Source organism: Phoca vitulina, unplaced genomic scaffold, assembly GCF_004348235.1.
Source record: "Phoca vitulina isolate PV1807 unplaced genomic scaffold, GSC_HSeal_1.0 scaffold54, whole genome shotgun sequence".
Taxonomy (NCBI): domain Eukaryota; kingdom Metazoa; phylum Chordata; class Mammalia; order Carnivora; family Phocidae; genus Phoca; species Phoca vitulina.
Genome location: NW_022589757.1, coordinates 8638516 through 8652616, shown reverse-complemented (window position 1 = coordinate 8652616; position 14101 = coordinate 8638516).

Here is a 14101-nt window from a genome sequence, read left to right as displayed (position 1 = left end):
TATTCCTTTTCTCATCCTACCCTCAGTGGGGTCTGGTAGGCTATAACAAATTTTGTAGAAGCTGGGAAGAGCAGAGAGAATCTCTTGTGCCAGCTCTGCCTGGAATCAGTTATTATTTTAGCTCCTTCAAAGCTTCTCTGTTTGTTTCATATTTTATGAGAGGTTCTGTCAATATTTTTTCATGGCCATTTTCACTGAATGTCATTAGTATCCACAGTCTTGACCAAGCCTGACTTCTTAATAGAAAAGGTCACATTTGTGAAATTCAAATACCATTACACATATTAATGTCCAATAATAACTTGTGATTGAGTCCCAGCCTATTAGGTAAGAAGTTAATGACATTATTTGATTGGTGCCTCACTGAGGCTAATTAATTAATTCCCTTGTTTTCTGCTTTTTCCTGATACTCATGAAATCTCTATGGGATGACTATTCTACAGCAGACTTGTAGCTTCTTAATTTCGGGATTCATAGAAATCAGTGGCAGTGAGATTCAAGGACAGAGAAAAGAATATATCAATCAACATGTATTTTTTATTCTCTGATTACCCTTTTATGAACCCTTCCAGAAATCACAAGGGAAGAAAAAGGCACAGAGGTGTTTGTGTTTTTTCTCTTTTTCTCATTTCTCTCTAAGTAAATAGTGTAATGTTGCTGAGTCTGGAGGCTGCAGGCCCCAGTGAGTTTGGTATGGACTGTAAACACTGGATGCTGAGAGAAGAGCAAAACAGAGGGTTTTGTGGACCGGGCTCAAGTGTAAACAGCTCCTTCTTGGTCTCTGTGTTGGGCAGGATGAGGACGGTGGCAATAGCTAACATTTACTGATGCTTATTGTTCTCAGTGCTTTACAGACATTCTCTCATCTAAGTTATGAACTGTTGGGTCTGAACTCTTATTATCCTCATTTCACAGATGAAAAAGCTGCAATGTCTATTGACTAAGAAGTTGTCCAAACTTATACAGCTAGTGCCTGTCAGAGCTCAGGTTCAAACCTATGTCCATCTGAGTCTGACCACCCAGCTCTCTTCCTAAGACTGCTTATGTGGGACCCTGGCTCAAGTTGAGGTTCTCCTCCGTTCCCAGGACTCCTGAGTAACAAGGGAGAGGCATCGAGTAGTCAGGAACAGATGAGATACTAGAAGATCTATATTTACACAGAAGATAAAATAAGGATGATCATTTGCACAAAAAGATTTATCACAGTGTTACTTTGGGAGGAAGCTCTCCAGGAAGACAAAATATCAATTGTTGTACAGAGATTCTCATCACACCTTTTTTTTTTCAAGCACAGAAAGCAAAGCATAACTGCATTTTACTGTTGGACTAAGACACAGTTTCATGGTAGTATTTGTGTCCTGAAGCCATTCTTGACATTGTTAATACATTTCTACAAGTTGTTTTGGTTTTCTGTGATAATTCAGGAAACCATCCTGGCATTCTTGTAGGTTTTCCTTGTATATTCTATAGTTGGACTTGCCAGAACATTTATCTTATAACAACTGCAATATGTTTCTTATATCTCTTACTTAAACAAATAAATGCCTTGTGATGCCTATAATAGTGGGACATCAAGTTGTACCTGACTAGGGAGTGGCTATTTTCTGCATGTGACATTGTAGCTCTATGCTCAGTTGCCTGGATTTTATTTCCAGGACCAGCCACCTAAATATTCAGACTCAGTTCAAAAGATGGTGATGGAGGCTTACTATGTGTTTCTCCTGTTGTTACCTTATTTCATCCTACACAGCTCCATTTATGTTAGGATTTGACAGGTGAGAACTCTGAGGCTCAGAGCAGGCTAGTAACTTGAGCAAGGTAATGTCAGGAGCTGGGATTCCAACTCAGATCTCAAACTTTGCATCAAGAACCATGTTTTTTATCACATCAGAGCTCTGTTCCCTGTTTCCGATGGATGTGTCTCTCCTTCTTTCTCTCTAAACAAGCTGGTGAATGCCTTGTAGTATCTTTAAAAAAACAATTACATGAATACAAATCAGATTTTACCTTATTATGTTGTTGATGTTCTCAGCATTTATCTCCCACATGACACTGGGCCTGTCATGCTCATTATTTGAGTTTGGCAATTATGAGCAGATTGCTTAAAGAACGAATTTGGAGATGGCTCAGGTCCTCAGTCCCTCCAGTCCCCATAATTATCCCTCTGAGTAATTGCTTTGTACCCTTTGGTGGAGGAAAACAATAGCCAAATTGAAATAACTATTTGTGTAAATGATGGTGGGATTCTTTTTAAGGTTTTATTTTTAACTTTCAGTTTTTGAAAAGAGCACATTAAGAAGATCATCTAAAACTGAGGCTAATATTTAACTGAAATGAAAATCTATCCAACAGGGTAATAGTTTCTTTAAGATCGTGTCAAAACTTTTGTCCTTTCTCCCTCCTTTTCAGAGTCCCACAGGATCCAAAGTGCTGTTGGCAGCCACCCCGGCAGCGGGTGCCCAGAGAGGGACCAAGAGCAGGAGTGTCAAGGCAGGCTCCTTCCAGGGCTCACTCCTGTGCTGCCAGCACTAAGTGGGGACCAGCTTTGAATGCAGGGGCAATTTGATGTGCTATTTGGCAAATAATACAATAGAGTGTGCCAATGAACAGTGCTTTCTTCTCCAGGATAAGAGTTGCTGGGTAACTGTTTTATCTTGTGCACATAAACTTGAAGTCAATGCAATTTTGGCAAGTTTGCTTGACTAATTAATGGTCTATATTAACAATCACAGATCTGTACATTTGATCCCTATATGGGCCACTTAGCTTTCTTTTTTTAGTACTGCACTCCCAAATCTTGCAATCTAAGGCCTTGATCACCAGGCCAGCCAGTTGAGACACTCTTGGAGATTATTTGCCATTCCATCTTTCTCACTGGTAGAGTAGTTCAATTCCTCTCTCCACCCAGTGGTGGGCCTCTCTTTGAGTATGAAGAAGGCATGTCTTCAGAAGCAATTTGATTGCTATTCTAAATCTCTGTGACATATAATGAAATTGTCATTCTGCCTAAAACATAAAGTGCACAATGTTCTATGCCCCCAACCTTGAGTCAGAAATTGCACACATAACCTTGAGATTGCATTGATTACACAGGCTGCCTTTGTTTTTCTTGGAACCCTGCCACTTGGGACAGTGTGTGTGGGACGAGACTTCGGACTTTAACAGCACAGGCATCATTTGGCCACTGAAGTGCCTTAGCTGAATTCTGGTTCCACCTCTTCATTAGCTATGAAAACATGGGCAAATATCCTAACTTTTTCATTATCTAGAAATTGAGAACAGTAGTCAGTACCTGCCTCATAAGGGCGTTTTAAGAACCGTTAAAAAGTAAACTGAGATATATTAAAAATATTGAGTTTATTTGAGCAAAACTTGATTTGAATTGCGCAGTATCCAATCTAGCAGACAGAAAGTAGCTCTGAAATGAAAGACTTTTATAGGCAAGATGGAGCAGGAACAAGCCAGATTGGTTGGTTATCGCTAAATTACTTTCCTTTAGGGGATAGTAAGGGTCTATCAGACAGATTATCTCACTAGTGATGATCAGGCAATTCCTGACTGGTTTAAGATTTCATTTCTGGAAAAGCTGAAACTGAATTAAGTCAAGTCTCTGGTGACCTGGGGCTTAGCATAAGTGACTCCATTTTGGGCCTGTTGTCTTGTATTTAATAGGACAAAACAAGGTAATTCATGCAAAAGCTCTCAGCACAGTGTTTTTAGCATTTTAATGTGTTAGTTTCCATCTTTGGAAGGGAAAATGAGGATGCAGGAGATGAAGTAATTTGTAAAATGATCTTTCGGTGCTACATCTGAGTTGATGAAATAGTAAGGTAGATTCTGTATAAAGATTGACTTTCTGCTGTTGAGAAGCAGTTGAGATTATTTAAATAATACACTTAATATATGAGGAACAAATGGAAAAGAAGAGCCAGAATTGTTAAATTTTCATCTTTATTTGAGACTTGTTGGCACGAACTTCCACACCAACAAAGTCTTCATAGTTTTGTTTGGCAATGGAAAGAATCCAAAGATTCCTTGGTTTATGATGGATCATTGACCAACTAGAGGCTCACGGTGAGTCACTTGCTTTGAACCCAAGTTTTTCCATTGCAAAAAAGGAATAAGAAAGCTTAGTTCACTGGGTTCTCAGGAGGGCTTGAATAAGATTACACATATAAAACATTTTCTAATTCACAAAATGCTTTCAAACTTAAGTATTATTATTTTGAAGATGATAATGATGATGATGATGCTTTTAGTTAGCTGAAGAGTTAAAAGATAAAAATGTTACCTCATCTGTTGAGAACAATTCCAGGAATGAATGCTGAAGTCTAGTGCAGACCCAGCTTTCCTTTGTCCAGATCCATATTATCATATTATCAGTCACCCACTGGACAGATGGCATTGGACGAAGTGGGCCTGCCCAATCTTACTGATGGCTCTCCTACTATCCTACTTCCTGCTCTCATTGGCCACATATTACAGAACTACTCATAGGCTGAGGAAGAACTAATTCTCCCCTTTGAGTAACTTGGTCTTCTTTCAGGGAAGTTGTCTTTCTCCTTAAGGAGTTGGAATCCATTTCTTGATATGGAAGTTATATGTCTTGTTGGAGAGAAAATCTATTTGTGAAGAAAGCCTTACAAAGAAAACACTTTATCAGAGTGCATTACTCCTGCAGATTCATTAATGCAAAACATCTGCCCCTCTAAACAGCTGCAATGGGGTGAGGGTCCTCAGGGCACTTGTTTGGGATTGTGGGTGAAGTTAAGTATCACTCAACTTAAGTTAGTAAGGATTTTACATCCAGTTAGACTTTTCCTGTTTTGAAATGAGAAAACTGAGGTCTGAAGCATGTTAAACCTCCTACTTACATATCCACTTTCATTTCTTGCCATATCCCAGGTTTTATTTTATGCTGTAGCTATACAACATCATTTTCCTTTTAATTTTTGTAGTGTCCTTTGCATGCTCACACCTCAGGAACTTTGCACATGTTATTTCTATGACTTGAACAATCTCTTTCATCGTCTCTATGATGTCATATGACTATAGCCTACTCTATAGTGATTGCTATTGATAGCACCTATAATTTATCCATCTGTCTGTCTGTCTCCTTCACCAGATTATAAGTCTAAAGAGAAGGGCTATTTCACCACTGCACAGTCCTCATTGTATTCCTTTTGCTCTAAGTGACTGGCTCATTTTAGGTGTTCAATCACTATTGCAGAATGAAAAAGTAAATGAAGCTATGCCATACTTTTATTCTTAATACTTTAATCTCTTATGGACATTTTTATGAAAGGACATAAGATCCTTATATAGTATGTAAGAGCCTAGGATCCTTAAGCCCTTGTTCAATGAGATAGAACAACTAGGATTTACTATTTAATTGGAGCAAAGAGCCAGTCATAAGCAAAACTTCGTCTCTTGATCAGCAAGGTAACACCTCAAAGATATAATGAATATCAAAGAAATTATGGGAAATGTTGGGTTCCCATGGGGAGAAGGAAGACTTGCCTCTGGGAAGAGCTCTGGTTAAATAAAGGGAACTGAAATCCTAGCACTGAGATAGCTAATTGGTGAGAATTACTTCAGACATATGAAGTAATTGTCAGTTGAGGAAGATCAACGGAAGTAGGAAGCACCCCACCTCAAGGGCTTTAGGGCCCCTGTTGGACACCAGTATAGCACACCTAAGAAGTCTCCTTTCCAGCTGAGGGAATAGCCTTGGGTAGCAAGTAGCCACTCTTAATACTCCCATTCTCTTGTCTCAAACTGGACTGTTCCTGAGGGTGGGGACTTGTCTCGGTCATTTCTGGATTCTACAGGACTTGCACAGAGGTTAGGATTGAACAGGCTCTTGGTGAAGAATATTTTTGAATGACTGACTGAATAAGTAGGAAGTGGTCACAACTAAGTAATTTAAGTGTTTTGTTGTATAAATGTCCATATGTACACTCTGATGACTCAACAATATAGAAAAAGTGGCTGGCTACTTGAAACTGGCAACCTGGATTCTTCTAACATCTTACAGGGTGGACTGTCAGTAAAGCCTAGCAAGGTGCTCAACTAAGGTCTGAACTCCGGTGCCACTCCTGTGGCTTATTAACTGTGTGACTTAAGGCAAGTCATCTTGACCTCCACTGCCTTTGTCTTGCAAAAGAACCTGTCAATACTGCTTAAACCTTAGGATGGTTATAAGAAATAAATGAGTTATGCATGCAAAATGCTTAGCGCTGTATTGGTGCATAGTTGGCACTCAATATATATTAGCAATAATAACAATATCCAACATTTATTGAGTACTATTAGATGTGTGTGTATATATATCGTGTGTATATATGTATGCATGTGAGTTTATGTATTTATGTGTTATATATATGTGTGTGTAAATACATATGTGTGTGTGTATATATATATGTGTGTGTATATATATATATAGTTAATATCCTCAAAATAGGCCTGAGAGAAAAGTACTACTAACACCAATGTTTACAGATGAGGAAAGAGAGATATTAAATAGCCTGTCCCGAGTTATGTAGATGGTAAGTGGCAGAGCCCGTTTTGAACCTCTGAATCTTCCATTGGAAGCCTATGCTTTCTACAGCCTCTCTCCCATCAACACTGCTGGTTTTAAAAGGGGTGTGGGATAGGGGGCAGTGTGGAGTCTGTTGTCAGATACACTTACTCCATCAGGCTCTGCTGAGGGGAGGGTAGTTACCTAGACACATTAATCAGCAAAACTTTTCCCCACTGAAAAGTAACCTTTAGTCTTCACATAATCTAGAGGGCCTAGAAATTCTCTGTTTAATTACTGTAGTTATTTCAGGAAGCCCCTGAATTGGAAGCAAATAAAGCCAAAAAGGAAGAGGTATAACACCATGTTAGGCTCAGATTTACCCCCCTGATCATGATCTCAGGGGTGGCCCCAAAAAGTGATGTCATGCTGCTGTGCTTCTGATATTCATTTCAGGTAAATTTTATCATAATGTACTTTCCTTTATGAGAACCAAACCATAAGCAAGAATATCTTTTCAGTTAAGAAAATTTGCGTTAATGAAATATTGACAAATAGGAAGGGGAAAAAGATTAAGCAAGGTGTATTTCACCTGAGGGATGGCAAGTGTTTATTTTTAACAGATTAAATATTAGCACATTGATTAGTGCTGTGGGATCCATCTAGTTCTGTTTCTTCTGAAAGTGGCCCTACTATTGGAGTCAGAAACAGTCTGTCACTTTAGCTCCTGGACCCTCCAATTCTCACTTCATTAATTGGAAGCAGGAATTATCAGCAGAGACCATTTACCATGCATGTGGAGTGATAAATAGTTGGTCACTCTCCAGCTGGGGTTTTTTGTTACCCCTTTGGAGCTGAAACCATTGGAAGAGGACTATGTTGGAGCTTCTCTGCAACCTCATTTCTCCCTTAACTGAGCCAGCTGCTCCCAGCAGAAGAAGCTACTGTGGATTTGTGAAGTGGGAGGTTAAGTGGGAGGAAAGAGAGGGTAGGGAAGTATGAACTGTGACAATGAGAGTACTTTACAGGCAGCTACTCTTTACTCATGGTCCCACATCAGCCAGCATAGGACCATGGGTGGGAGGCCTTCCTCAGGTTGAACCTAAAGAAACTGTATTTAGTTTGACACCAACACACCTAGCTAATGCAGACTCACAGGCCCTGCAATGAGGGTCTGTAAGCATTAAAACTCCTGGCAGAGATGGAGATGGATGCCTACTCCAGGACAACCCAGAGGAAGTGATGGCAATGGGATGATGCAATGGCAAAGAAAATCCTGAATGGTGTAGTCAGCCAGAAAGGAAGCTCTGGAGCCCTCGGACTGCCCACTGGAAGCTCTAATGTGGCCCTTCTGCCCAGAGTCCTCATAGATCATATAGGTCATAGTCCTGAGAATAGCTGTGACTGAGCCTCAAAAGAAAAAAAAAGCTAAATTTAACAGGACATCATCAAACCAGTTTGATGAGTAATATTTGCCTGGTGCCTTAACACTTTTGAAAGAAACATGAAATCAAAGGGTAAATTACTGGGACAATACACAAAGCAAGTAGCTGGCTAGCAGGGCTTTAAGATAATCCAGAATCTAAGCAACTCTCTAAAAAGAACAAGCAAGCTATTGAAAAGACTTTCCTAATTTATTTAGAAAGGATATCATGTTCTAAGGAAAGGACTACATTTTTCTTGCTGGAGGTGAGAAAACACTTAGGTTCATGGCCATTAGATCAGACATAATTAATAGAATGCTAACTCATTATTCCTGAAACTAAATCTCCCAGGTGCTCAGTGTAAGAAAGGAAGTAAAAAGCCACTCAAGTGAGAGACTGTGGCTTATTAACACAGGGAGAAAACCACTATCGTTTCTTCTCTTTGCTTTACATGTTTTACATTTATATAACAATGAATAGTTTATAACGCATTTTTTATTGAAACTGACAACTTTGAGTACCTCGAAGTGAAAAAGAATGGATATTAACATCCCCATAATAAGGTATGGGGAATCATGCTCCAATGCTCAGAATGAGTGCATCACTTCCTCCCCTCTTTCCAAATCTAGTCTTAGCCCCTCATGTTATGATTGCTTTAAACTGGATAAAATGGAAATAAGCAGACTGATCACTGAGAGGGTCTGCCCAAGTTACATCCAGGCTGTCTCTGTTAGGCTTCCTGCTTGCTTGGCGGTTACCATAAAAAGGGGAGGCACAGGGAGTCATATTTTGGAGTTTTATGGCACATAGAGTACGATTATATAGTAACTGATGAGCGTTGAGCACTTTTTGGCACTGTGCTGGGAATTTTTCATGTATTAACTTCACTATAATCTATGAAGTTGGTATTATTATAACTTATTAACAAATAAGGTCACTGAGGCACAGATATAAAGCAACTTTTCCAAGGTCACACGGTAAATATAAACCCATCTAGATCTGTACTTGTGGGCTTAATAGCTAATACTTTGTCACTAATTTGTTGTCCATGGCATTCTTATGAGTTTGAAAGAATCTATAGGAACAGTGAATGCAGTGGAGAACAAAACCCTTAAAGTCAGGACACCTGAGTTCGGGTCCTAACCTTGCTATCCAGATCTCACTTGAGTTATTTGCGAAACTAAGGTTTGACTCCATGTATCCTCTGTGGTTTCTCACAAATCTAAAGGGGTATATTCTATTAAAGATTGTGTCCTATTTGAGTCTTCATTTCCAAACTAGAGTCTGAACATATTCTCTGAGCTTCTGCAACTCTGAAAGGTTACACTAGTTATCTTAGAAAAACTAAGTTTATAAGAGCTATTTTATTTAGTCCTTGAGCTTTGCAAAACTCCTAAGAATGTTAAAAACTCATATTTTCATGCTGCTGCATGGGCTTGCACTGACGTGGACACCCAGCATCCAATGACTCCTCATGGCAATTCTGAGAGGTGGGGGGCGGCTGTGGCTCAGCAGCAAGGGACAGCATCCCCATCTCTCACACCTCTCTTTTGATGACCTTTGGCAGCTAAAAAAACACTTTCACAAATCATAGGAGTTCATTTAATCCTCATAATGCCCTGTGAAGTAGGTGTTAGCTTTCTCATTTTACAGATGAAAAAATTAAACCCCAGAAAGTGGTATGTCTTGACTGCACTCTAAATACTTACAAGTAATGACCTGGGCCCTAAATCTCATTTTGACTCTAAATCTAGGTGTATTTCAATTGCCTTTTGTAAGGAAGGCAGCGTAGCATAGTCGGCAGGGTGCTATAGTGGTGGTTTGATTCATGACACCACCCCTCACCATCCATGTGGTCTTGGATGAGTCCACCAGACCCTATGCATCTCATCTGTGAAATAGGTTAGTGATACTCACCATGCAATGGTAGTGGCTCAGAAATGATACACTCAGAATTACTTAGTAGAGTAGCTGGCACAAAGTAGATCCTCAAAATCACTATTATTTCCATTTCTCCATGTTTGAAAACTTAGTATCTTCTTTTGCTTCCTAGGAGTTTACAATTTAGTCACTGCGGCTTATGTAATTGCTATGCAAATAACGAATTGTTTTCCTATGGAAATAATTTTCTTGTCAGTAAAGAGCAAAGATGAGGATAAATTAGGAATTTGAAAAATTGTCAATTTAATACATCAGAATAATCTGGGGCCACAGTTTTCTTGCTATTTAAATCTCTTTATTCTTTTAGCTTCTAAATCTCACCTCCCATCTTTTAAACTCAGCTTTAAAAAGTGAACTCACAATGATATAATGTATTAGTCAGGCTGCCCCCTCAAGCATTAAGCTCAGAAATGTAAACTTTAATGGAAAATCAAGCATTGGAAAATCTATATTTAGCATATGCAGCTGTGTCCATGGTGAAACATTTACTCATTCTCAATTTACAGTGGAATAAGCAAAAGACTAGTATCCAAATAGAATAAACAAGTCTCCAAGCTAGACTTTTCCATTTTTTATATTACTATTCATGCACATTTATTTTAAAAAGAACATTTTATTTTAATCATCATTATTATTTTTCAGTTCCAGAAGTTTGGTGCCTTGCTGATGATCACAACTGGTTTCTGGTATTGGAGAATGGAAGGCAAACTGTCATTTCTTGCCCTACTGTGTGTGTAAGCCTCTTTGAATTATCACATTTAATCCATTTGATCCTGTCGAGGAGTGTGCAGAGCTGCATGATGATGGCTGACCCCAGAGTCTGTGTTCTGTCCTCTACCTTCCTGCTTCTAGGATTCCCTTATGCTCTTTGTCAGGGCCTGTGGTGGAGCAAAAACATGGGGATGGTTTGTCAGCAATTTCAAGATCTTGTCAACTGAGACAAGCCTCTCTTAAAGGGGAAGAGTAGGATGCATTTGGCAGAGGAATTCTCCAGCTCAGGGGAGGCAGAGAAGCATTTGGGGGGATGGTAGACTGGGAGCAGGACCCTGCATTGAGTCCAATTCCAGAGTCATATCCCTTTGGGGCTTTGGGCAAATTCTAAACTCTTTCTGAGCCTCAGTTTCTTCTTGTATTGAAACAGAGATTTGGAATAATAAATCTCCAACTTCTTTTCCAGCTTCAGGATCATATGGTCTAAACAAGTTTTTTTTTTTAAAATGAGTCTAGCCATGATAAAACAATTCAGGCTTAAGAACAGTTATGTTAAGTCCTCTAGGTTTTTAAGAGCTCAATTTTGGTTATGGATAATAATGGGTTCAACAAAAAATAGAAATGACAAAAGATGGGTAGCTGAAACCCTCATTTATCCTTGCCCCAGAAAAAGGATTGGCAGTTTGTCAGACAAAATTTATTCTCTAAGCAACATACCAGAAAAACAGAATGGATCTGGTAGCATACAAGGGACAGCCACTTTGGGATTCTTGCTTCCATGCTGTCATCAGATTCTCATGGTCCCAATGGGCATAGCCTTAGAGTTGAGCTGGGAATCAGAAAACAGTGGCCATCACCTAGCTTCAAGCCGAGATTCTTACTCAACAAGGTACCACCTGCCAAGTGACTAGTGAGTGGCATAAATAGTTTTGGTACTAGTAGGCAGAGGTGGCTAGGAGGACAGAATGAGATAAAGAACATAGTGCAGCTGGGGAAAATGAACAATCCAGGTTCACACAGGCAACTCAGATATGGAGGTCTTCTGAATCAAATCCAAAATTTCTAGGCTCTAAAGAAATGTGAAGTTGTGATGAGTCACAGTAAATCAGACAGATGAAAAATTTCAACTCCATCCAGTGTTTCTTTATTTGAGTGAATTTTGTTCACTGACAAAGAAGGTAGTTAACAAATTGGTTATGAACTTGCTTTTTAAAAATAGCAATTTCAGGGGCGCCTGGGTGGCTCAGTTGGTTAAGCAACTGCCTTCGGCTCAGGTCATGATCCTGGGGTCCTGGGATCGAGTCCCACATCGGGCTTCCTGCTCTGTGGGGAGCTCTGTGGGGAACCTCTGCCTCTGCCTGCCACTCACCCTGCTTGTGCTCTCTCTTTCTCTGTCAAATAAATAAATAAAATCTTAAAAAAAAATAGCAATTTCACAGAGATCACTCTGCCGAGGGTAACTTTGATACCTCCATAGGAATGCACTTGTCTTTGTCTAGTTTGCTAACATTAAGGTTTCTACTGTTGTGAGTTGTGTGAGGCCATTTTCAAGTCTAGAAGTGCTTTACAATGAATGCTTCCCCTTGAGTATAGGGCATTCCATAGGGATCGTATCATTTGCCAACTGAGGATAATGACAAAGGCCCACTGTATCTCTAATAGCTGCTGTAGTGTATCAGCCTCTCCAGATGCCTGCTCATATATACCAACCATAAAATAACTTGCATGTAAGATACTGTTTTCCAAATTTCTCTGACATCACAAGAATCATCTACCATGGTAAAGGTTGTAAATGCCCCAGTGAGTATTACATGGGCACTCTGGGCTTTAGTTGGAAGTCTTTGTTAATGTTAACAGTCTTGTTTTTGTCATAGCTAATGTTTTTCTAATTCTAAACCAGTTATTATTCATGAATAATCTATGTCTGTGCAAATTTGCTTAGCTAAGGAGATCTTCTGACATTTTTTTGGCCTAATATATTTAAAAATCAACTTGTCATCAGTAACTTATGGAGCACTTTTCCCACACTTATTTCCATCATGTAAGATACTAAAGTAGTATTTTAGAGCTTGAGAATTGCCCTTTAGAGCCAAAACACGTGGTTAATGAAATAATCATTTATTGCTTCCTTCTTCCCTCCCTCCCTTCCTTCAACCGCAACAACATTTAGCGTCTGTATGTATTTTAGCAAGCAAGACCTGGAGACTCAGAGACAGATTATATCCAACTCTCTGCCTTCAAGGGACGCAGAACCTAAGAGAGTTAGATCTAAATAAATAGCTGTGTAGGCCACATGTCAGCTGAGTTATCCTGTCCATTAAGATTCAAATAAGGTCAATTCCAATCCTAATCTAGAAGTAAAGATAGCCTTGAGTCCTTTCCAGTCTTTTCAGAATAATTTTTGTAGGGAGGGAGGTCAAGGGAGTAGGAGGGTTGTGAGGACGATACTTAGGACGTTCTCCCTTTTCACCTCTGGCTGCATCTTGCTGTTCCATATGTCATGTTCCTGTATCACATTGTGCACACTGTGAACCATGGCCCCTCCACCCCCTGAAAACTTGGCATGTACAAGGCAGTTGTTTCTGTGGTGGACTTTACTGAAAGTTTGAGGTGACGGAGGTGTATCACCCTGTCCATTACTGGCCCCCACCTCTCTATACACTCTATTTCCTCACTTTCTAGGTCTTTACACTTTAACACGGAAGAGAGAAGCTTAACAGAATTGGAAAAATGAAGGATGAAATGAAGCATGAAGGATGAATAAGTACTGGCCAGATTGTGGGGCACTTGACAGCAGTGTGGGAGCTTTTTTTCCCTGTAATTAGGCAAAGCCCTGCATCTCTTGCAACTCTCTGCTCCATGCACTCCTATCCATGGACTCTGCCATGTGTTTGCTCAGTCCAGGCCGCCTCTTTCCTGCCTCACACTTCACTGGTACCAAAGAACAGTAGAGGCTGAAATGTTCTCTTTCTCTTTCCACTTTTCCCAGTCCCTGTAAAGGGAAGGGAGCATTGTAAAGATTCATTGATATTAAATTATATCACTTTCTTTAGAAAATATTTTAAATGTTATAATTTCCCCTCTATTAATTGCAGCACAGTCCAACCTAGTCCCACCCTACATCCAGGTGCTACTATACTCTCCTAAAATAAATAATAGATTCTTTACTTCCCAACTTAAGCCATGACTCTGAAGTATATAATAGCTATGTCCCACACCAGGTTCAGTCTCAACGGCTACTGGAAAATTCACTCCTAAATAACAACAAAAAATTATTGAATACCTAAATCTATCACTGTTAAAACACTATGTTATTTTGTTGAGATATAGTCAATACTCTTTCACCTCTTAACAATACTGAAGGTAACTTTAAGTTTAAAAAAAAAAAGAGAGAGTTTTGTTCTACAGAAATTAACGTGCCAAAAGAAACTTGTTTAGTTTTCTTTTTTCCCCAACTTTTTATTTAAATTCTACTTATTAGCATACAGTGTAATATTAGTTTCAT